General features: G+C 44.8%; 1 protein-coding gene and 1 non-coding gene across 2 annotated transcripts in view; both read right to left on the bottom strand.

The window, feature by feature from the left end:
• Window positions 1–25,896, bottom strand: part of LOC123731884 (thyrotropin-releasing hormone-degrading ectoenzyme) — a 464,288-nt gene that overhangs the window by 333,677 nt on the left and 104,715 nt on the right. The gene's annotated exons all lie outside the window — the stretch shown is intronic.
• Window positions 10,517–10,592, bottom strand: trnav-uac (transfer RNA valine (anticodon UAC)). Its single transcript has one exon. It is a non-coding gene; the product is annotated as a tRNA-Val (tRNA).

The following is a 25,896-nucleotide window of genomic DNA, read 5'->3' as shown; positions in this document are numbered from 1 at the left end:
TTTTTGAGATAACACTGGGCTATTCCCCCTAGTCTTCCTCTTTTGAGTTAACACTGGTCTATTCCCCCTAGTCTTCTCTTTTTGAGTTAACACTGGGCTATTCCCCCTAGTCTTCCTCTTTTGAGTTAACACTGGGCTATTCCCCCGATTCTTTGAGTTACATTTTTTCTTTTACATTTAACCTTTATTTAACTAGGCATTGATTTGAATTACATTTATTTTGGGCAACAGACATATACAACAAAATGCACAATGTGGACCCAGAGGATATCACTTATCACCCAGAGGATATCACTTATCACCCAGAGGATATCACTTATCACCTAGAGGATATCACGTATCACCCAAAGGATATCACTTATCACCTAGAGGATATCACGTATCACCCAGAGGATATCACTTATCACCCAGAGGATATCACGCTTATTTCCAAAGTGGTCCTCGATGTTAAAAACAATAACACATAATGATTGAAAGACAAGACAAAATTACAAACAACCATAAATATATTCATTTATATTGACATCCTAAAAAGTGGCACTATTCGCTGCAATTCTCCGTTACCTTAAAAAATCAACCATATTCATTTCACATTAAAACAATCTATTAATTGCACATCATACCGATCCTTCAAATCAATACACCTGACCAGCAGTAGGGGGGAGCAAGGGGCAGTGGAGGGGTTTCTCTTACTTTGCCTTACTTTGCCTGATTTTTAAAGCTATTTTAACTTTTTATTTGTTTGATCTCCAAGGGAAGGCTATTCCATAGACAAAATGCATGTATGGAAAAACGTGCTCCTCGCAGTACTGTTTACTCTTGGGATTTTACAAGACTTAACACTAGCTCTGGTATTGTGACTGTGTTGGTTATAGACCATATCAATGTGGTTTTTCATGTAACCTGGGGCATGATCATTTAAGATATCAAACATATGATTACATTTAAGTTGGTCCACTCTGGACTCCAAAGGCAACAAGCTCACCTCCCTGTACCCATATGTGGGTCCTAGGCGGGACATTCAGCATATACCTGATAATATACCTGATAATATTCTTTTGCATGACCTGCATTCTCTTTTTCAGCTTTTTTGTTAACCCACTATACCAAGCAGAGCAGGCATAATCAAAATGACACTGAATCAAGGTTGAGACAAGCAGTTTCTTAACTTAAATGTTAAAATATCTAGCGTTACGGTATAAAAATGTCTATTTGTTTGCCATTTTAGTAAGAATTTTAGCAGCAATCAGGTCTCCAGAAAGGGATTGATCTAGGGACACACCAAGATAAGATACACTTGTTTTAGATTCAATCTTCTTGCCTGCACAGTTTACCGTTATCTTGTCAGCCCTAAGCAATCTACGTTTTGTTCCAAGCAAAATGATTGAGTTTTTCTCAAATGTAGTGACAATTTGTTGTCAGACAACCAATCTCTAACAAAATGCAATTCCTTACTCAGGGTCTCCTCTATGTAAACTGTATCCTTCCCTGTTACCAATATGGCTGAATCATCAACATAAAGCAGGAGTTTACACTTTACTGTAACTGGCATATCATTAACGTATATAAGAAATAAGAGTGGTCCTAAAATGGATCCCTGCGGTACTCCACAGGATATTTATTTGGCCTCTGACAGAACATCACCAACATTACATACTTGTGTTCTGTTGGTCAGATAAGACCTAAACCAATTCACTGCTACATCATTTAGACCCATGCATTTCAGTTTCATCAGGTGAATATCATGGTCTACAGAGTCAAAAGCTTTCTGCAAGTCTAACATGACCCTACCTGTATAGTTCCCCTTCTCACGTTCCTGCATAATGTGGTCAAAAAGATGGATAAGGCAAGTATCAGTGGAATGAGCTGTTCTAAAGCCAGACGGAGTTCATAAACAGGTTTGTGCTCTAGAAGGTATCCCTCAAGTTGATTTAAAAACAAACCTCTCAACAACTTTGGATGAGGTGCTGAGGATCAACACAGGTTTGTAGTTTCCTACATTTGTTTTACTGCTCTTCTTATGGAGCGGAACCACCCGGGGTTGTTCTGAGATCATTGGGTAATGTACCACTACTAATAGAAAGTCTTACAATATGCGTTATCATTTTTGCAGTTACATTTTTTTCCACGGTTTACGAGGCTGATGGAAGTTGTCATTAATGACGTCTATATAACGTTAGGATGTGGCCTTATCCATTTTGTATCTTGCCTGATTTATACAGTTAATATAACCATTATCATCTTGTTGTAGATGTGTCCTTCTGAATCTGTCCAGGTAGCGATCCCTTTTTTCTCAGAAGTGATCCATTTCCCTGACCGCTGTTTGATTCTGAATGTGTTTCATTGTAACCAGAGAGTCGAGTGCAGACAGAAACAGATTTTTTTTAAAGATACCAATCATTGATCAATATCATCACACTTGTGTTCTCACAAACATGAGATCAATCCAGAATTCCAAGGACCTCTACAAAACGTTTCTTTGAGTATTGTTTCATAGACCGTACCTTCATGTATTTATTACCTGTCTTTAGTAGCATTATGGATGTCTTACGGGTACAGCAGGTTACCATATGATCACTAAAACCAATATTTAAGACTCCTGACTGACAGACGTTCTCTTGATCTGATACAATAATCAAATCCAAAGTTAATTTACAGTCAATACACACCCGGATTGGCTCAACAATCAATTGTTTTGTCCAAATAACTGATGAATGTTATAATTATACAGGGCATTTACTAGTGTACTTCTCCTGGGGTGATAACTGCACATCTGTATTAAAAATCACCAAGCAGAAGACATTCCCTATCAGCAAATACATTGTGATCACAGCAATTCAATTCCAGTAAATCATAGAAATGATTCTGCTTAGGAGGCCGATAGCAGAAACACCAGCAAGTATAGGACGACATTTATGAACAAGTGTCTCTACCCATGCAACTTCCTTTTCAGATCTGAACGAGGGTTAAAATACACATCCTTCCCAGTAAAAAACACACACACGGCGCCACCACCGTTTCTGGTAATTCTATGAATTCTATAACCCGGAAGCTCAACCTCATCGAGTCATGTCTCAGTCACAGCAACTACTGCACCCAGTGTGTTAGAAGCAAAGAGTTTTAATTCCTCTAATTTGGGCAGCAGGCCCCGTGCGTTCACATGAATAAAATGACGTCCTGTTCGATTGAAACAGTCAAACGTGTCATGTTCTGTGCCCACTGATGATACATCGACTATCTCATCTAGACTGCACTCGTCATCCCTGCTTGTGTCCAGCATCCCAATGTTAAGCACCACATTTAAACAGCATACGTTACAAACAAGCAAAGTGTTACTTTGAGACTTTACAGCTTCATCACATGACAAGGGCTTGATAGGTCTACACTTTATGTGAACAAAACAAATCACAAATGTCACAAGCCACCACTTTTGAATTCTTCCTTACGGTCTTACCACAGTGTGGGCATAGTTGTTTAGCTTGCATTGTGGTGTTTGGGCCAGGACAGGTTGTGTACAACGCCACAGAGCAGCAGGCTGAAGGTAACAAGCAGCTTGTTGGAGTTAACACCGGTCTCAGCGGCGCTGCGGCGTTTCCTGTGTACCTTCCCCCGAGCGGCTCAGCTGTTCCCGTAGGAAAGGTGATATCAGGTGCCGGTAAAGTTGTTCATGGACGAAGTTCACAATATGAAAGGGAAGATTTCCATCCACGTCTTCCAGTGTAGGTGGAACGGGACTTTGGGATCATCGCCATGTTTGAATTGTAGAATAAATTAGAAACGCCAAAGCAAAACTTCTGGCTAGAGCCATAATAGTATTGTGTGTTGCAATATATACAAACAATACCGATATACAAACAAACAATTTGCCCACGATCACATATATCCTACCAACAGGATATTAAAAACTGTAATATCTTATGTTTCACCGAGTCATGATACATTCAGCTCCTCAACCATTGCTCGTGTTTCTTGGCCCAAGAATGCACCTGGTGACCCTGCAAATCCATTTCCAAATCATACCAATAGTGCACTCTCATTGACAGTCAGTTAAGAACAAATTCTTATTTGCAACGACGGCCTACACCGGCCAAATCCGGACGACACTGGGCCAATTGTGCACCACCCTATGGGACTCCCAATTACAGCCGGATGTGATACAGCCTGGATTTGAACCAGGGACTGTAGTGACCTTTCTTGCACTGAGATGCAGTGCCTTAGACCACTACTTCATTCAGAAGCCCGAAAAACTTGGGTCATTTTCCCCCAGGTCTTCTCTTTTTGAGTTCAGCTGCAGGTTTGTTGCCCAATGCTTTTCCATCCCTCCCTGCATCCCTCTCTCTCCTCCCCCTTCGTTCTCATCCCCTACTCTCCCTCATCCCCTACTCTCCCTCATCCCCTACTCTCCGTCATCCCCCACTCTTCCCTCTCTCCCTCTTCTCTTCTTCTCACACATCCTTCTCTCCTCACTCATAACCTCTTCCTCTCCCTCCCTCTCCCCTTCCCTTCCCCCCTTCCTTAATCTCTCCCCCCAACCCGCTCCCCTTCCCTCTCCCCCTCCTCCCTCCCTCCCCCTCCCTCCCCCTCTCCCGTCAGCTATCAGCAGGCTCTGAGGACTATGTTAAATCCCAGTGTTGTGTAGAGAGTAACAGATGAGGTCTGGCCTGCTCTGCTGCTCTGCTGCTCTGAGCTCTGGGGATACCTGATTGATTCTGCCCAACTAACCGTCACCGCCCCCCAGCCTCAGTCCCATAACACACACACTGACGGAAATACACACACATATATACAAAGAAAGGACTTCACAGGCCGTTAACTTTACAACACCAGATTTTTCTCTGTGTTGTTTCTCTACACAGTACAATGCGTATCCCTTAAAGCTACTGAGGTTTCGTGTGTGTGTGTGTGTGTGTGTGTGTGTGTGTGTGTGTGTGTGTGTGTGTGTGTGCGTGCGTGCGTGCGTGCGTGCGTGCGTGCGTGCGTGCGTGTGTGTGTGTGTGTCTTCTTATTGAGGAGGGAGGATGGGAAATTGTCTGACATTGAGTGAGGCTGACACTCAAGGGCTTTAGCTGTTACAATGTTGTGCTTCTGCCATGTTGTTGTCATGTTGCTACCATGTTGTTGACATGTTGTTTTTCTACCATGTTGTTGTCATGTTGTGTTGCTTCCATGGTGTTGACTTGTTGTGTTTCTACCATGTTGTTGTCATGTTGTGTTGCTACCATGTTGTTGACATGTTGTGTTGCTACCATGTTGTTGTCATGTTGTGCTGTTGCCATGTTGTGTTGTTGTGTTGTGTTGCTACCGTGTTGTTGTCATGTTGTGTTGTTAAGTTGTGTTTCAACCATGTTGTTGTCATGTTGTGTTGTTAAGTTGTGTTGCTACCATGTTGTTGACATGTTGTGTTGCTACCATGTTGTTGTCATGTTGTGCTAATGCCATGTTGTGTTGTTGTGTTGTGTTGCTACCATGTTGTTGACATGTTGTGTTGCTACCATGTTGTTGTCATGTTGTGCTGTTGCCATGTTGTGTTGTTGTGTTGTGTTGCTACCATGTTGTTGCCATGTTGTGTTGTTAAGTTGTGTTGCTACCACGTTGTTGTCATCTTGTGTTGTTAAGTTGTGTTGCTACCATGTTGTTGTCATGTTGTGTTGTTAAGTTGTGTTTCTACCGTGTTGTTGTCATGTTGTGTTTCTACCATGTTGTAGACATGTTGTGCTGTTAAGTTGTGTTTCTACCATGTTGTTGTCATGTTGTTTTGCTACCATGTTGTTTTCATTTTGTGTTGCTACCATGTTGTTGTCATTTTGTGTTGCTACCATGTTGTTGTCATTTTGTGTTCCTACCATGTTGTTGTCATTTTGTGTTGCTACCATGTTGTTGTCATTTTGTGTTGCTACCATGTTGTTGTCATTTTGTGTTCCTACCATGTTGTTGTCATTTTGTGTTGCTACCATGTTGTTGTCATTTTGTGTTTCTACCATGTTGTTGTCATTTTGTGTTCCTACCATGTTGTGTTGTCATGTTGTTGCTGCTGCCGTGTTGTGTTTCTACCATGTTGTTGTCATTTTGTGTTTCTACCATGTTGTTGTCATTTTGTGCTCCTACCATGTTGTGTTGTCATGTTGTTGCTGCTGCCGTGTTGTGTTGTCATGTTGTGTTGCTACCATGCTGTTGTCATGTTGTGTTGCTACCATGTTGTTGTCATGTCGTGTTGTTAAGTTGTGTTGCTACCATGCTGTTGTCATGTTGTGTTGCTACCATGTTGTTGTAATTTTGTGTTTCTACCATGTTGTGTTGTCATGTTGTTGCTGCTGCCATGTTGTGTTGTCATGCTGTGCTTTTGTCCTATATTTTTATTGAATTAATTTTTAATCCCAGCCTCCGTCCCCCGCAGGAGGCCTTTAGCTTTTTGGTAGGCCGTCATTGTAAATAAGAATTTGTTCATAATTTAACTAGGCAAGTCAGTTAAGGTTGAATAAAGGTTGAATAAAGGTTAGATAAAGGTTGAATAAAGGTTAGATAAAGGTTGAATAAAGGTTAAATGGAAAGGAAAGAAAAACATAATACACTTTGATGTCACTCAGCTCCCTCTGTGATGTCAGAGCAGGTTATAACCTCGTTCTCTCTCCTCTGTTTCTTCTGTCTGGTCCACGGAGGACACAGTTATATTATTCACACAACCAGCATACTTTACCTTCTATATATCTTAAAGCCATACATTCAGAATGACTTTAAGGAAGGGCTGGGGCCCAAATGGCCCCTTATTCCCTGTATAGTGGTTCCCTGCCTAGGGGCCCTGGTGAAAATTAGTGCGCTATACAGGGACATACCCTGAGGACGCTATAGCTGGACATTTGTCACTCTCAGAACCAGTCTATTTTAAGCTCAAACAGAAAGAGCCAGAGACTAAAATAACTGTGAGGTTTGACATAGAGAGAGAGAAAGAATCACCCTGGAGAAAGGAGGCCATCCTAGCACAGGATTAAATGATAACTCACACAGAGAGGAGAGAGAGAGAGAGAGAGAGAGAGAGAGAGAGAGAGAGAGAGAGAGAGAGAGAGAGAGAGAGAGTGAAAGAGAGAGAGAGAGAGAGAGAGAGAGAGAGAGAGAGAGAGAGAGAGAGAGAGAGAGAGAGAGAGAGAGAGAGAGAGAGAGAGAGAGAGAGAGAGAGACAGAGAGAGAGAGAGAGAGAGAGAGAGAGACAGAGAGAGAGAGAGAGAGAGACAGAGAGAGAGAGAGACAGAACCACCCTGGAGAAAGGAGGCCATCCTAACACATGAGAGAAGGAAAGAGTTCAGAGTAGACTGGACAAGACACTCTGTGAGGGATATCTTCAATGGTTCTTTCTTCCCTGAGCTCTGTAGTCTAGAGGATGAGACACTCTGTGAGGGATATCTTCAGTGGTTCTTTCTTCCCTGAGCTCTGTAGTCTAGAGGATGAGACACTCTGTGAGGGATATCTTCAGTGGTTCTTTCTTCCCTGAGCTCTATAGTCTAGAGCCCTTCAACTCAATTCTGAACCTCCAAGCCAGTTCCACTGCTTTTTCTATTATTATTCCCCTCTAATCAGGGACTGATTTAGACCTGGGATACCAGGTTCCCCTCTAATCAGGGACTGATTTAGACCTGGGACACCAGGTTCCCCTCTAATCAGGGACTGATTTAGACCTGGGATACCAGGTTCCCCTCTGATCAGGGACTGATTGAGACCTGGGATACCAGGTTCCCCTCTGATCAGGGACTGATTGAGACCTGGGACACCAGGTTCCCCTCTAATCAGGGACTGATTTAGACCTGGGACACCAGGTTCCCCTCTAATCAGGGACTGATTTAGACCTGGGATACCAGGTTCCCCTCTGATCAGGGACTGATTGAGACCTGGGATACCAGGTTCCCCTCTGATCAGGAACTGATTGAGACCTGGGACACCAGGTTCCCCTCTGATCAGGGACTGATTTAGACCTGGGACACCAGGTTCCCCTCTGATCAGGGACTGATTGAGACCTGGGACACCAGGTTCCCCTCTAATCAGGGACTGATTTAGACCTGGGACATCAGGTTCCCCTCTGATCAGGGACTGATTTAGACCTGGGACACCAGGTTCCCCTCTGATCAGGAACTGATTGAGACCTGGGATACCAGGTTCCCCTCTAATCAGGAACTGATTTAGACCTGGGACATCAGGTTCCCCTCTGATCAGGGACTGATTTAGACCTGGGACATCAGGTTCCCCTCTGATCAGGGACTGATTTAGACCTGGGACATCAGGTTCCCCTCTAATCAGGGACTGATTTAGACCTGGGACATCAGGTTCCCCTCTGATCAGGGACTGATTTAGACCTGGGACATCAGGTTCCCCTCTAATCAGGGACTGATTTAGACATGGGACATCAGGTTCCCCTCTGATCAGGGACTGATTTAGACCTGGGACATCAGGTTCCCCTCTAATCAGGGACTGATTTAGACATGGGACATCAGGTTCCCCTCTGATCAGGGACTGATTTAGACCTGGGACATCAGGTGGGTGCAATTAATGATCAGGCAGAACAGAAAACTAGCTGGTTTTGGACCTGGCAGTGTCAGAGTTCAATACCCCTGGTCTAGAGAATGACAGAAAGACAATTGTTAGATTTGACATTCTAATTTGAATCATTATTCTGTGTCTTTGTCCTTTGTTGTAAAACTGTTTCCATGGCTACACACCTCCTCTAAGCTTTGATAGGAGATCAAGCGGACACATGGGATGGATCACAGGGACACAATAGGGCAGATGATTGTCTGTGCCTCGTCTGGTCCATACAGAAAACTGTTAGGCTCGGGCTAGTCCTATAAACGCACCACCATTTTTGCTCTATCCTGTCTGAACAACTAATAACATGAGTATCAACATTACGGACATGATGAACTGATAAACAAAAAAAATATTTGATTGGTTAATGATAAAAGGCCATATTTTCCCTCAAGTCACAAAGGGCCTTGTTCACCTCTCATAATGTTGTTACAATTCAAATTGATTGGTTGTTTTGTCACTCTGCTAAAATGGCCTCCGGTCCCCGTCTCCCCCACACTCTATGTTCTCTCTAAATGAAAATTGTTTCTCAAAACAAGAACGGGTCACGGCACATGAACGCCGCGGTTGTCACATCTTAAATTGGTCATTTTAATCAGTCGCCCCAAATGACACTCTATTTCCTAGTTAGTGCACTACTTTTGTTCAGGGCCCACAGGGTTCTGGTCAAAACTACTGCACTATGTAGGGAACAGGGTGGCATTTGAGACGCTGTCTTAACAGCCTACATTTGTCACAGTGCTCAGGCAGAGGCCTTGATTATACCACTGTTGACCTCCTACTTTGTACCACAACTGATGTTGGGCAACATGTCATGGTGTCAGAAGCCTTCCCTTCTACTGTAATTACAACAAGCCCTGATATGTTAAGAGGAACAACAACCTTGAAGAATAAAGATGCACCATAATTGCACAAGACCTCTGTAATTTCCACCCTAAATGGCTTTGTGTATCATTAGATTACGCCTGACTACCTAGCATAGAGGGAAAACATTATTCCTCTATTCCCACCCACACAAAATAACATCCCACAGACAAACATACATGTATAATTCATGATCATCCACCATGGACCACTACTGACCAGAGTTAACATCCACCATGGACCACTACTGACCAGAGTTAACATCCACCATGGACCACTACTGACCAGAGTTAACATCCACCATGGACCACTGCTGACCAGAGTTAACATCCACCATGGACCACTACTGACCAGAGTTAACATCCACCATGGACCACTACTGACCAGAGTTAACATCCACCATGGACCACTACTGACCAGAGTTAACATCCACCATGGACCACTGCTGACCAGAGTTAACATCCACCATGGACCACTACTGACCAGAGTTAACATCCACCATGGACCACTACTGACCAGAGTTAACATCCACCATGGACCACTGCTGACCAGAGTTAACATCCACCATGGACCACTGCTGACCAGAGTTAACATCCACCATGGACCACTGCTGACCAGAGTTAACATCCACCATGGACCACGGCTGACCAGAGTTAACATCCACCATGGACCACTACTGACCAGAGTTAACATCCACCATGGACCACTACTGACCAGAGTTAACATCCACCATGGACCACTGCTGACCAGAGTTAACATCCACCATGGACCACTACTGACCAGAGTTAACATCCACCATGGACCACTGCTGACCAGATTTAACATCTACCATGGACCACAACTATGTTTGTGTGTGTGTCTCTGTGTGTCTCTGTGTGTGTGTGTGTGTGAATAGTAAAGGTTAGGGTGAGAGGTGAGTGTGTCTGTGTGTGTGTGAACTGCAAAGGTTAGGGGAGGACAGGGTGAGAGTGTGTGAACATTTTTTACATTTTAGTCATTTAGCAGACGCTCTTATCCAGAGCGACTTACGGTAGTGAATGCATACATTTCATACAATTTCATAGATTTTTTTTTTTTCTGTGCTGGCCCCCCGTGGGAATCGAACCCACAACCCTGGCGTTGTAAACACCATGCTCTACCAACTGAGCTACAGGGAAGGCCAGGGGAGGACAGGGTGAGAGGTGAGTGTGTGTGAACAGTAAAGGTTAGGGGAGGACAGGGTGAGAGGTGAGTGTGTGTGAACAGTAAAGGTTAGAGGAGGACAGGGTGAGAGGTGAGTGTGTGTGAACAGTAAAGGTTAGAGGAGGACAGGGTGAGAGGTGAGTGTGTGTGAACAGTAAAGGTTAGAGGAGGACAGGGTGAGAGGTGAGTGTGTGTGAACAGTAAAGGTTAGGGAGGACAGGTGAGAGGTGGTGTGTGTGAACAGTAAAGGTTAGAGGAGGACAGGGTGAGAGGTGAGTGTGTGTGAACAGTAAAGGTTAGAGGAGGACAGGGTGAGAGGTGAGTGTGTGTGAACAGTAAAGGTTAGAGGAGGACAGGGTGAGAGGTGAGTGTGTGTGAACAGTAAAGGTTAGAGGAGGACAGGGTGAGAGGTGAGTGTGTGTGAACAGTAAAGGTTAGAGGAGGACAGGGTGAGAGGTGAGTGTGTGTGAACAGTAAAGGTTAGAGGAGGACAGGGTGAGAGGTGAGTGTGTGTGAACAGTAAAGGTTAGAGGAGGACAGGGTGAGAGGTGAGTGTGTGTGAACAGTAAAGGTTAGAGGAGGACAGGGTGAGAGGTGAGTGTGTGTGAACAGTAAAGGTTAGAGGAGGACAGGGTGAGAGGTGAGTGTGTGTGAACAGTAAAGGTTAGAGGAGGACAGGGTGAGAGGTGAGTGTGTGTGAACAGTAAAGGTTAGAGGAGGACAGGGTGAGAGGTGAGTGTGTGTGAACAGTAAAGGTTAGAGGAGGACAGGGTGAGAGGTGAGTGTGTGTGAACAGTAAAGGTTAGAGGAGGACAGGGTGAGAGGTGAGTGTGTGTGAACAGTAAAGGTTAGAGGAGGACAGGGTGAGAGGTGAGTGTGTGTGAACAGTAAAGGTTAGAGGAGGACAGGGTGAGAGGTGAGTGTGTGTGAACAGTAAAGGTTAGGGAGGACAGGGTGAGAGGTGAGTGTGTGTGAACAGTAAAGGTTAGGGAGGACAGGGTGAGAGGTGAGTGTGTGTGAACAGTAAAGGTTAGAGGAGGACAGGGTGAGAGGTGAGTGTGTGTGAACAGTAAAGGTTAGAGGAGGACAGGGTGAGAGGTGAGTGTGTGTGAACAGTAAAGGTTAGAGGAGGACAGGGTGAGAGGTGAGTGTGTGTGAACAGTAAAGGTTAGAGGAGGACAGGGTGAGAGGTGAGTGTGTGTGAACAGTAAAGGTTAGAGGAGGACAGGGTGAGAGGTGAGTGTGTGTGAACAGTAAAGGTTAGAGGAGGACAGGGTGAGAGGTGAGTGTGTGTGAACAGTAAAGGTTAGAGGAGGACAGGGTGAGAGGTGAGTGTGTGTGAACAGTAAAGGTTAGAGGAGGACAGGGTGAGAGGTGAGTGTGTGTGAACAGTAAAGGTTAGAGGAGGACAGGGTGAGAGGTGAGTGTGTGTGAACAGTAAAGGTTAGAGGAGGACAGGGTGAGAGGTGAGTGTGTGTGAACAGTAAAGGTTAGAGGAGGACAGGGTGAGAGGTGAGTGTGTGTGAACAGTAAAGGTTAGAGGAGGACAGGGTGAGAGGTGAGTGTGTGTGAACAGTAAAGGTTAGAGGAGGACAGGGTAGAGGAGGACAGGGTGAGAGGTGAGTGTGTGTGTGAACAGTAAAGGTTAGAGGAGGACAGGGTGAGAGGTGAGTGTGTGTGAACAGTAAAGGTTAGAGGAGGACAGGGTGAGAGGTGAGTGTGTGTGAACAGTAAAGGTTAGAGGAGGACAGGGTGAGAGGTGAGTGTGTGTGAACAGTAAAGGTTAGAGGAGGACAGGGTGAGAGGTGAGTGTGTGTGAACAGTAAAGGTGTGGAGTAGGTTAGAGGAGGACAGGGTGAGAGGTGAGTGTGTGTGAACAGTAAAGGTTAGAGGAGGACAGGGTGAGAGGTGAGTGTGTGTGAACAGTAAAGGTTAGAGGAGGACAGGGTGAGAGGTGAGTGTGTGTGAACAGTAAAGGTTAGAGGAGGACAGGGTGAGAGGTGAGTGTGTGTGAACAGTAAAGGTTAGAGGAGGACAGGGTGAGAGGTGAGTGTGTGTGAACAGTAAAGGTTAGAGGAGGACAGGGTAGAGGAGGACAGGGTGCGAGGTGAGTGTGTGTGAACAGTAAAGGTTAGAGGAGGACAGGGTGAGAGGTGAGTGTGTGTGAACAGTAAAGGTTAGAGGAGGACAGGGTGAGAGGTGAGTGTGTGTGAACAGTAAAGGTTAGAGGAGGACAGGGTGAGAGGTGAGTGTGTGTGAACAGTAAAGGTTAGAGGAGGACAGGGTGAGAGGTGAGTGTGTGTGAACAGTAAAGGTTAGAGGAGGACAGGGTGAGAGGTGAGTGTGTGTGAACAGTAAAGGTTAGAGGAGGACAGGGTGAGAGGTGAGTGTGTGTGAACAGTAAAGGTTAGGGGAGGACAGGGTGAGAGGTGAGTGTGTGAACAGTAAAGGTTAGGGGAGGACAGGGTGAGAGGTGAGTGTGTGTGAACAGTAAAGGTTAGGGAGGACAGGGTGAGAGGTGAGTGTGTGTGAACAGTAAAGGTTAGAGGAGGACAGGGTGAGAGGTGAGTGTGTGTGAACAGTAAAGGTTAGAGGAGGACAGGGTGAGAGGTGAGTGTGTGTGAACAGTAAAGGTTAGAGGAGGACAGGGTGAGAGGTGAGTGTGTGTGAACAGTAAAGGTTAGGAGGAGGACAGGGTGAGAGGTGAGTGTGTGTGAACAGTAAAGGTTAGAGGAGGACAGGGTGAGAGGTGAGTGTGTGTGAACAGTAAAGGTTAGAGGAGGACAGGGTGAGAGGTGAGTGTGTGTGAACAGTAAAGGTTAGAGGAGGACAGGGTGAGAGGTGAGTGTGTGTGAACAGTAAAGGTTAGGGGAGGACAGGGTGAGAGGTGAGTGTGTGTGAACAGTAAAGGTTAGAGGAGGACAGGGTGAGAGGTGAGTGTGTGTGAACAGTAAAGGTTAGAGGAGGACAGGGTGAGAGGTGAGTGTGTGTGAACAGTAAAGGTTAGGGAGGACAGGGTGAGAGGTGAGTGTGTGTGAACAGTAAAGGTTAGAGGGAGGACAGGGTGAGAGGTGAGTGTGTGTGAACAGTAAAGGTTAGAGGAGGACAGGGTGAGAGGTGAGTGTGTGTGAACAGTAAAGGTTAGGGGAGGACAGGGTGAGAGGTGAGTGAGTGTGTGTGAACAGTAAAGGTTAGAGGAGGACAGGGTGAGAGGTGAGTGTGTGTGAACAGTAAAGGTTAGAGGAGGACAGGGTGAGAGGTGAGTGTGTGTGAACAGTAAAGGTTAGGGGAGGACAGGGTGAGAGGTGAGTGTGTGTGAACAGTAAAGGTTAGAGGAGGACAGGGTGAGAGGTGAGTGTGTGTGAACAGTAAAGGTTAGAGGAGGACAGGGTGAGAGGTGAGTGTGTGTGAACAGTCAAGGTTGGGACGAAAGGTTAGAGGAGGACAGGGTGAGAGGTGAGTGAGTGTGTGTGAACAGTAAAGGTTAGAGGAGGACAGGGTGAGAGGTGAGTGTGTGTGAACAGTAAAGGTTAGAGGAGGACAGGGTGAGAGGTGAGTGTGTGTGAACAGTAAAGGTTAGAGGAGGACAGGGTGAGAGGTGAGTGTGTGTGAACAGTAAAGGTTAGAGGAGGACAGGGTGAGAGGTGTGTGTGTGAACAGTAAAGGTTAGAGGAGGACAGGGTGAGAGGTGAGTGTGTGTGAACAGTAAAGGTTAGAGGAGGACAGGGTGAGAGGTGAGTGTGTGAACAGTAAAGGTTAGAGGAGGACAGGGTGAGAGGTGAGTGTGTGTGAACAGTAAAGGTTATAGGAGGACAGGGTGAGAGGTGAGTGTGTGTGAACAGTAAAGGTTATAGGAGGACAGGGTGAGAGGTGAGTGTGTGTGAACAGTAAAGGTTAGAGGAGGACAGGGTGAGAGGTGAGTGTGTGTGAACAGTAAAGGTTAGAGGAGGACAGGGTGAGAGGTGAGTGTGTGTGAACAGTAAAGGTTAGAGGAGGACAGGGTGAGAGGTGAGTGTGTGTGAACAGTAAAGGTTAGGAGGACAGGGTGAGAGGTGAGTGTGTGTGAACAGTAAAGGTTAGAGGAGGACAGGGTGAGAGGTGAGTGTGTGTGAACAGTAAAGGTTAGAGGAGGACAGGGTGAGAGGTGAGTGTGTGTGAACAGTAAAGGTTAGAGGAGGACAGGGTGAGAGGTGAGTGTGTGTGAACAGTAAAGGTTAGAGGAGGACAGGGTGAGAGGTGAGTGTGTGTGAACAGTAAAGGTTAGAGGAGGACAGGGTGAGAGGTGAGTGTGTGTGAACAGTAAAGGTTAGGGGAGGACAGGGTGAGAGGTGAGTGTGTGTGAACAGTAAAGGTTAGAGGAGGACAGGGTGAGAGGTGAGTGTGTGTGAACAGTAAAGGTTAGAGGAGGACAGGGTGAGAGGTGAGTGTGTGTGAACAGTAAAGCTTAGGGGAGGACAGGGTGAGAGGTGATGTCACTGCATGAAATAGTTGATCCTTGACATTCCACTCTATAGATGTCCTGGTGAACTCTGAACTCTGGTTTTACTCAGGTTCCTCTCTGGTGGGGAGACAGGGTAGCCTGGTCACAGGGTAGCCTGGTCACAGATCCTTTCCAACTCTTGTCAAGACAGCACAAACATATTGGGGATCAGGCTAGGTTTAAGGCACTCAGTGAATTTAAAGTTTCAGCCAGGGTCAGGGATACTACAGGACGAGTTTGATTTGACCTCTTAGTGACTCAGACTTTGGTTGAATCTGTCTCTGTGTGGATTTAGTGTCTGTCTGTCTGTCTGTCTGTCTGTCTGTCTGTCTGTCTGTCTGTCTGTCTGTCTGTCTGTCTGTCTGTCTGTCTGTCTGTCTGTCTGTCTGTCTGTCTGTCTGTCTGTCTGTCTGTCTGTCTGTCTGTCTGTCTGTCTGTCTGTCTGTCTGTCTCTTGTCTCTCTGTGTCTCTCTCTCTCTTTCTCTCTCTCTGTGTCTCTCTCTCTGTCTCTCTCTCTCTTTCTCTCTCTCTCTGTCTCTCTCTCTCCCTCCTCCGCCCGGCAACTTGCCAGGAGAGACGGCTACTCGGCTAGTGGAGTTCCGTTCCGCAGCCCATCTCTCCTCCTCTCCTCCTACTTTTGTCATAATCAATCCAATTATAGGATTACATCCTGGATTATTGACTGGTTCTCTGGAGTCAATTTTATTCAGATTAAATCCCCTATTACAAACTCCCTGCCAATGCAATTTACTGCCAGCCGGCCCAACCCAGAATCTGCTCAAGGTTTACTGTGGGTAAAGCCACCAATGCCTCTCCCAAATCCTCCACATGCACTCCACAGCAGTAACACTCAGAGACAGACAGAGAGTGAGAGAGAATGGAAATTATAAAACTTCATGGTGTGATTTTCAACTTCATTGTGATCAGATGCCATCTATCTACACAGATTAACAGAGTAACAGATTAACAGAGTAACAGATTAACAGATTAACAGAGTAACAGAGTAACAGATTAACAGAGTAACATATTAACAGAGTAACAGAGTAACAGATTAACAGAGTAACATATTAACAGAGTAACAGAGTAACAGAGTAACAGAGTAACAGATTAACAGAGTAACAGAGTAACAGAGTAACAGAGTAACAGATTAACAGAGTAACATATTAACAGAGTAACAGAGTAACAGAGTAACATATTAACAGAGTAACAGATTAACAGAGTAACAGAATAACAGAGTAACAGATTAACAGAGTAACAGAGTAACAGAGTAACAGAGTAACAGATTAACAGAGTAACAGATTAACAGAGTAACATATTAACAGAGTAACAGAGTAACAGATTAACAGAGTAACAGAATAACAGAGTAACAGATTAACAGAGTAACAGAGTAACAGAGTAACAGAGTAACAGATTAACAGAGTAACAGATTAACAGAGTAACAGAGTAACAGATTAACAGAGTAACAGATTAACAGAGTAACAGAGTAACAGAGTAACAGATTAATAGAGTAACAGATTAACAGAGTAACATATTAACAGAGTAACAGAGTAACAGATTAACAGAGTAACAGAATAACAGAGTAACAGATTAACAGAGTAACAGAGTAACAGAGTAACAGATTAACAGAGTAACAGATTAACAGAGTAACAGAGTAACAGATTAACAGAGTAACAGATTAACAGATTAACAGATTAACAGAGTAACAGAATAACAGATTAACAGAGTAACAGAGTAACAGATTAACAGATTAACAGTTCAGTAACAGTAAATAGCCCACCCAACTACCTCATCCCCATAATGTTATTTCTTTTTTTAAATGTATTTTGCTCTTTTGCACCACAGTATCTCTACTTGCACATCATCATCTGCACATCGATCACTCCAGTATTAATGCTAAATTGTCATTTTTACCACACTATGGCCTATTTATTGCCTTACCTCCCTAATCGTACTACATTTGCACACACTGTATATAGATTTTTCTATTGTGTTATTGACTGTAGGCTTGTTTATTCCACGTGTAACTAACTCTGTGGTATGATTGTTGTCGAACTGCTTTGCTTTATCCTGACCAGGTCACAGATGTACATGACAACTTGTTCTCAACTGGCCTACCTGGTTAAAACAGGTGAAATAAAATGAAAATAAAAATATAACAGACACATTCCAACCCTGTAATCAGATGGCATCTATCTACACAGACTGACAGACACATTCCAACCCTGTAATCAGATGGCATCTATCTACACAGACTGACAGACACATTCCAACCCTGTAATCAGATGGCATCTATCTACACAGACTGACAGACACATTCCAACCCTGTAATCAGATGGCATCTATCTACACAGACTGACAGACACATTCCAACCCTGTAATCAGATGGCATCTATCTACACGCTGCAGACACCCCCCGCGGGCTCCCCCCCCCCCTCCCCAAACCAGGCTGTTATAACACAGCCCCTCTCCCCCCTCCCTCCCCTAAACCAGGCTGTTATAACACAGCCCCTCTTCCCCCTCCCTCCCCTAAACCAGGCTGTTATAACACAGCCCCTCTCCCCCCTCCCTCCCCTAAACCAGGCTGTTATAACACAGCCCCTCTCCCCCCTCCCCACCCTAAACCAGGCTGTTGTAACACAGCCCCTCTCCCCCCTCCCTCCCCTAAACCAGGCTGTTGTAACACAGCCCCTCTCCCCCCTCCCTCCCCTAAACCAGGCTGTTATAACACAGCCCCTCTCCCCCCCCCACCCTAAACCAGGCTGTTGTAACACAGCCCCTCTCCCCCCTCCCTCCCCTAAACCAGGCTGTTGTAACACAGCCCCTCTCCCCCCCCCCACCCGAAACCAGGCTGTTATAACACAGCCCCTCTCCCCCTCCCTCCCCTAAACCAGGCTGTTATAACACAGCCCCTCTCCCCCCCCCACCCTAAACCAGGCTGTTATAACACAGCCCCTCCCCCCCCTACCCTAAACCAGGCTGTTATAACACAGCCCCTCTCCCCCCCCCCACCCTAAACCAGGCTGTTATAACACAGCCCCTCTCGTCCCCCCCCTAAACCAGGCTGTTATAACACAGCCCCTCTCTGTTCCACCCCCCCTCCCCTAAACCAGGCTGTTATAACACAGCCCCCCCCCCCACCCTAAACCAGGCTGTTATAACACAGCCCCTCTCCCCCCCCCCCCACCCTAAACCAGGCTGTTATAACACAGCCCCCCCACCCTAAACCAGGCTGTTGTAACTAAATGTCCAATTTGCTGAGCCCCCTGCAGTCTTTCAGCTGTGATGTATTGGGGTCCCGGTGGAGGGCTGTCAGAGCCAGCTGACAGCATTAAGCCCCAAGACAAATGGGACTGATTTAAAGCACACATGAGGTGCTACACTGTCAAACTTCAGGGAAGACACTGCCAGCCTCCCAGATTAAGGAAGTTAAATGTTTCATAGTGCGATAAGGCTAACGCTTTTTCAAGTGGGAAACATTCTAAAGTTACTCAGAAAGGAACATATTTTTATTACATTTTACAACATATATATATACAGTCCCTTTGAAAAGTATTCAAACACCTTCCCTTTTTCCACATTTTTTTACGTTACAGCCTTATACTAAAATTGTTTTATTTTTTATCCTCACCAATCTACACACACTACCCCATAATGACAAAGTGAAAACAGGTCGTTACAAATTTTTACAAATGTATAAAAATTAAAAAAACAACAGAAATACCTTATTTACATAAGTATTCAGACCCTTTGCTATGACACTTGAAATTGAGCTCAGATGCATCCTGTTTCCATTGATCATCCTTGATATGTTTCTACAACTTGATTGTAGTCCACCTGTGGTTAATTCAATTGATTGGACATGATTTGGAAAGGCACACCCCTGTCTATATAAGGTCCCACAGTTGACAGTGCATGCCAGAACAAAAACCAAGCCATGAGGTCGAAGGAATTGTCCTTAGAGCTCCGAGACAGGATTGTGTCGAGGCACAGATCTGTGGAAGGGTACCAGAAAATGTCTGCAGCATTGAAGGTCCCCAAGAAGTGGCCTCCATCATTCTTAAATGGAAGAATTTTGGAACCACCAAGACTCTTCCTAGAGCTGGCTGCCCGGCCAAACTGAGCAATTGGGTGAAAAGGGCCAGAGAGGTGACAAAGAACCCAATGGTCACTCTGACAGAGCTCCAGAGTTCCTCTGTGGAGATGGGAGAACCTTCCAGAAGGACAACCATCTCTGCAGCACTCCACTAATAAGGCCTTTATGGTAGAATGACCAGACAGAAGCCACTCCTCAGTAAAAGGCACATGACAGCCTGCTTGGACTTTCCCAACAGGCACCTAAAAACTTTCAGACCATGAGAAACAAGATTCTCTGGTCTGATGAAACCAAGATTGAACTATTTGGCTTGAATACCAAGCATCATGTCTGGAGGAAACCTGGCACCATCCTTAAGGAGAAGCGTAGTGGTGGCAGCATCATTCTATGGGGATGTTTTTCAGTGGCAGGGACTGGGAGACTAGTCAGGATCGAGGCAAAGATGAACGAAGCAAAGTACAGAGAGATCCTTGATGAAAACCTGCTCCAGTGTGCTCAGGACCTCAGACTGGGGCGAAGATTCACCTTCCAACAGGACAACAACCCTAAGCCCACAACCAAGACAACGCAGGAGTGGCTTCGGGACAAGTCTCTGAATGTCCTTGAGCGGCCCAGCCAGAGCCCGGACTTGAACCCGATCGAACATCTCTGGAGAGACCTGAAAATAGCTGTGCAGCAACGCTCCCCATTCAACCTGACAGAGCTTGAGAGGATCTGCAGAGAAGAATGGGAGAAACTCCCCAAATACAGGTGTGTCAAGCTTGTAGCGTCATACCCAAGAAGACTGGAGTCTGTAATCACTGACAAAGGTGCTTCAACAAAGTACTAAGTAAAGGGTCTTTTTATTTTAATAAATTAGCAAAAATGTCTAATAAACAAACAGGTTTTGCTTTGTCATTATGGGGTATTGTGTGTAGATTGATGAGGGGAAAAAACTATTTAATCAATTTTAGAATAAGGCTGTAACATAACAAAATGTGGAAAAAGTCAAGGGTCTGAATACATTCCGAAGACACTGTATCTTTTCCATGGTTCAGCCTTTGCCTGAGTGATGCCTACTCTGCCTTGGGCAGTGCTGGATTCCTATGTGAGGCAGGCAGGTGGGTTCTGAGAGACAACATATGGTTTTGTTCCATGATTCAGCCTTTGCCTGAGTGATGCCTACTCTGATCTAAGCAGTGCTGGATTCCTATGTGAGGCAGGAAGGCCGGGTTCTGAGAGACAACATATGGTTTTGGGTTTAGAATAGCGAAGCAAAAACAGAAGCCCGTCAAGCTAAGTTAGCATTTCGGTCGTCACCTCCAACTCCAACCCCAGCCTGCCGGTCGAGTCAGGTGACGAGCTAGTCTAGTGGAGAACACTTCATAATACATGGAGGGGAGAAAACCTGACAGACAGAACACAGCTACTGGAATATAAAGGTCACAGTCTCCACAGCAGAGAGAGAGAGAGGTGGGGGGAGAGAGGGAGAGAGAGAGGGAAGGAGGGAAGGAGGGAGATGGAGAGACGGAGGGAGATAGGGAAGGAGGGAGATGAAGGGAGGTAGAGAGGGAGAGGAAGGAGAGGGAGGAGAGAGAAAGGAGAGAGAGCGGGGATGGAGGGGGAGAGAGGGAGAGAGAGAGAGAGAGAGAGAGAGAGGATGGAGTGGGGAGAGACTCCACCTAAACTATATCCACAATACACCTAAACTATATCCACAATACACCTAAACTATATCCACAATACACCTAAACTATATCCACAATACACCTAAACTATATCCACACTACACCTAAACTGTATCCACACTACACCTAAACTATATCCACACTACACCTAAACTATTTCCACAATACACCTACACTATATCCATACTACACCTAAACTATATCCACAATACACCTAAACTATATCCACAATACACCTAAACTATATCAACAATACACCTAAACTATATCCACAATACACCTAAACTATATCCAGAATACACCTAAACTATATCCACAATACACCTAAACTATATCCACAATACACCTAAACTATATCCACAATACACCAACACTATATCCACAATACACCTAAACTATATCCACAATACACCTAAACTATATCCATAATACACCTAAACTATATCCACAATACACCTAAACTATATCCATAATACACCTAAACTATATCCACAATACACCTAAACTATATCCACAATACACCAACACTATATCCACACTACACCTAAACTATATCCACACTACACCTAAACTATATCCACACTACACCTAAACTATATCCACAATACACCAACACTATATCCACAATACACCAACACTATATCCACACTACACCTAAACTATATCCACACTACACCTAAACTATATTCACACTACACCTAAACTATATCCACAATACACCTACACTATATCCACAATAACCTGAACTATATCCACACTACACCTAAACTATATCCACACTACACCTAAACTATATCCACACTACACCTAAACTATATTCACAATACACCTAAACTATATCCACAATACACCTAAACTATATCCACAATACACCTAAACTATATCCACAATACACCTAAACTATATCCATAATACACCTAAACTATATCAACAATACACCAACACTATATCCACACTACACCTAAACTATATCCACACTACACCTAAACTATATCCACAATACACCTAAACTATATCCACAATACACCTAAACTATATCCATAATACACCTAAACTATATCCACACTACACCTAATCTATATCCATACTACACCTAAACTATATCCAGACTACACCAACACTATATCCACACTACACCTAAACTATATTCACACTACACCTAAACTATATTCACACTACACCTAAACTATATCCACAATACACCTAAACTATATCCATAATACACCTAAACTATATCAACAATACACCAAGACTATATCCACACTACACCTAAACTATATCCACAATACACCTAAACTATATCCACAATACACCTAAACTATATCCATAATACACCTAAACTATATCCACACTACACCTAATCTATATCCATACTACACCTAAACTATATCCAGACTACACCAACACTATATCCACACTACACCTAAACTATATTCACACTACACCTAAACTATATTCACACTACACCTAAACTATATCCACAATACACCTAAACTATATCCATAATACACCTAAACTATATCAACAATACACCAACACTATATCCACAATACAGGTAAACTATATCCATACTAATGTCACAGATAATAATAGACTTACCCTAAAGACAACATTCCATTGACAATAGTTTGATGGGTGACAATATTATAATTTGTTAAATTGTACATGAAGAATCAGATGAACAGCGCAGCTTGGAATGGACACAGAGGAACCAGAGAAATGGAGCACCGGAAAGTTACTTTTTCCAATTGTCCTAAAGAGTCCCAAGCAGGTAAGACGTTCTGATGTCTATGTAGTAACATAAAGATTCTGTAGTTCCACCCATCCTTGCCAAACTACTCTTAAAAATGACACTCGAAGCACAGGAATATATTTTAACTCAAAATATGCCATTCTATTCTTTTGAAATCATTTTCCTATATACACTGCTCAAAAAAATAAAGGGAACACTTAAACAACACAATGTAACTCCAAGTCAATCACACTTCTGTGAAATCAAACTGTCCACTTAGGAAGCAACACTGATTGACAATAAATTTCACATGCTGTTGTGCAAATGGAATAGACAACAGGTGGAAATTATAGGCAATTAGCAAGACACCCCCAATAAAGGAGTGGTTCTGCAGGTGGGGACCACAGACCACTTCTCAGTTCCTATGTTTCCTGGCTGATGTTTTGGTCACTTTTGAATGCTGGCGGTGCTTTCACTCTAGTGGTAGCATGAGACGGAGTCTACAACCCACACAAGTGGCTCAGGTAGTGCAGTTCATCCCGGATGGCACATCAATGCGAGCTGTGGCAAGAAGGTTTGCTGTGTCTGTCAGCGTAGTGTCCAGAGCATGGAGGCGCTACCAGGAGACAGGCCAGTACATCAGGAGACGTTGAGGAGGCCAACAACCCAGCAGCAGGACCGCAAGGAGCAGGAGAAGCACTGCCAGAGCCCTGCAAAATGACCTCCAGCAGGCCACAAATGTGCATGTGTCTGCTCAAAACGGTCAGAAACAGGCTCCATGAGGGTGGTATGAGGGCCCGACGTCCACAGGTGGGGGTTGTGCTTACAGCCCAACACCGTGCAGGACGTTTGGCATTTGCCAGAGAGCACCAAGATTGGCAAATTTGCCACTGGCGCCCTGTGCTCTTCACAGATGAAAGCAAGTTCACACTGAGCACGTGACAGACGTGACAGAGTCTTGAGACGCCGTGGAGAACGTTCTGCTGCCTGCAACATCCTCCAGCATGACCGGTTTGGCGGTGGGTCAGTCATGGTGTGGGGTGGCATTTCTTTGGGGGGCCGCACAGCCCTCCATGTGCTCGCCAGAGGTAGCCTGACTGCCATTAGGTACCGAAATGAGATCCTCAGACCCCTTGTGAGACCATATGCTGGTGCGGTTGGCCCTGGGTTCCTCCTAATGCAAGACAATGCTAGACCTCATGTGGCTGGAGTGTGTCAGCAGTTCCTGCAAGAGGAAGGCATTGATGCTATGGACTGGCCCGCCCGTTCCCCAGACCTGAATCCAATTGAGCACATCTGGGACATCATGTCTCGCTCCATCCACCAACGCCACGTTGCACCACAGACTGTCCAGGAGTTGGCGGATGCTTTAGTCCAGGTCTGGGAGGAGATCCCTCAGGAGACCATCTGCCACCTCATCAGGAGCATGCCCAGGCGTTGTAGGGAGGACATACAGGCACGTGGAGGCCACACACACTACTGAGCCTCATTTTGACTTGTTTTAAGGACATTACATCAAAGTTGGATCAGCCTGTAGTGTGGTTTTCCACTTTAATTTTGAGTGTGACTCCAAATCCAGATCTCCATGGGTTGATAAATTGGATTTCCATTGATTATTTTTGTGTGATTTTGTTTTCAGCACATTCAACTATGTAAAGAAAAAAGTATTTAATAAGATTATTTCTTTCATTCAGATCTAGGATGTGTTGTTTAAGTGTTCCCTTTATTTTTTTGAGCAGTATAGTTTCATAATGTTCCTTAAGACCTGCCCTTAACAAATGAATCATGAATGATCTATGTGATGGTGCTCATTTGAATTGTGGTGTTTTACTGTTTTTTCATATATTATACCCTACGTCCTCCCCTCAGCAGCCTCCTCTGGTATATTATACCCTACGTCCTCCCCTCAGCAGCCTCCTCTGGTATATTATACCCTACGTCCTCCCCTCAGCAGCCTCCTCTGGTATATTATACCCTACGTCCTCCCCTCAACAGCCTCCTCTGGTATATTATACCCTACGTCCTCCCCTCAACAGCCTCCTCTGGTATATTATACCCTACGTCCTCCCCTCAACAGCCTCCTCTGGTATATTATACCCTACGTCCTCCCCTCAACACCCTCCTCTGGTGTATTATAGCCTACGTCCTCCCCTCAACAGCCTCCTCTGGTGTATTATAGCCTACAGTTACATAAAATAATGAAACTACTGTTGTATTCTTTGAAGTACATTTTGTTTTATATTCTAATGTTACCTTCATAAACACAGCCAAATTGCCATTTTTGCGATAGCATATATGAAATGTATTTGTTTGACTGTTAGAATGTTGACGTCCAAAAGGCTCGTCATCGGCTCGAAGGGGGTTCCCTCGATGCCAGGCTTTTCTAGTTCAACACGCTGTGGTGTTGATGGCAGCTTGTGTGATCAGGACACACACATTCACACACACACACACACACACCACAACAATATGCTCATAATGCGTCAATAGACCCTCTAGCAAGGCTTAGTCTGATTTCTCTCTCTCTCTCTCTCTCTCTCTCTCTCTCTTTTGCTGTCTCTGTCTCTGTCTCTGTCTCTCTCTTCCCCTATTCTCTATCCTAGTAACCCCAGATTATCTATGACATAAAGCCAAGAGTCGGACTCTGGCTCACACACACATTCACTAATCGCATTAGTAGAAGAAGAACGAGGCTCAGAATGCCAGTACAGTGGATGGTAATATAAAAGACTCTCATGGTCTCAGACCAGGCCAATGCCAAACAATGACATGTATTTAGGCTTCATCCACCCTATTCCCTCCTTATATAGTGCATTCATTTTTTTTTACCAGTGCTCTGGTCAAAAGTAGTGCACTATATAGGGAATAGGGTGCCATTTGGGACATTTGAATAGTATTTTTGGGGTGGTTGGTGTGTCTGGAATAAGGATATATTGAGCTGGGCTGCTGGGGCATGCAGGGAGAGAAAGGACTTGACTGTGTTTAACTGGTGGGAGATAAAGGTCTGAATCTCAGGACTTGACTGTGTTTAATTGTAGAGAGATAAAGGCCTTGTCTATCAGGACTTGACTGTGTTTAACTGGTGGGAGATAAAGGTCTGGATCTCAGGACTTGACTGTGTTTAACTGGTGGGAGATAAAGGTCTGAATCTCAGGACTTGACTGTGTTTAACTGGTGGGAGATAAAGGTCTGAATCTCAGGACTTGACTGTGTTTAACTGGTGGGAGATAAAGGTCTGAATCTCAGGACCTGACTGTGTTTAACTGGCGGGAGATAAAGGTCTGAATCTCAGGACTTGACTGTGTTTAAT

This window comes from Salmo salar, chromosome 17, assembly GCF_965601325.2.
Source record: "Salmo salar chromosome 17, fSalSal1, whole genome shotgun sequence".
Lineage (NCBI taxonomy): Eukaryota > Metazoa > Chordata > Actinopteri > Salmoniformes > Salmonidae > Salmo > Salmo salar.
The sequence above is the reverse complement of the archived record's forward strand: the minus strand, read 5'-3'. Positions and strand labels throughout refer to the sequence as shown.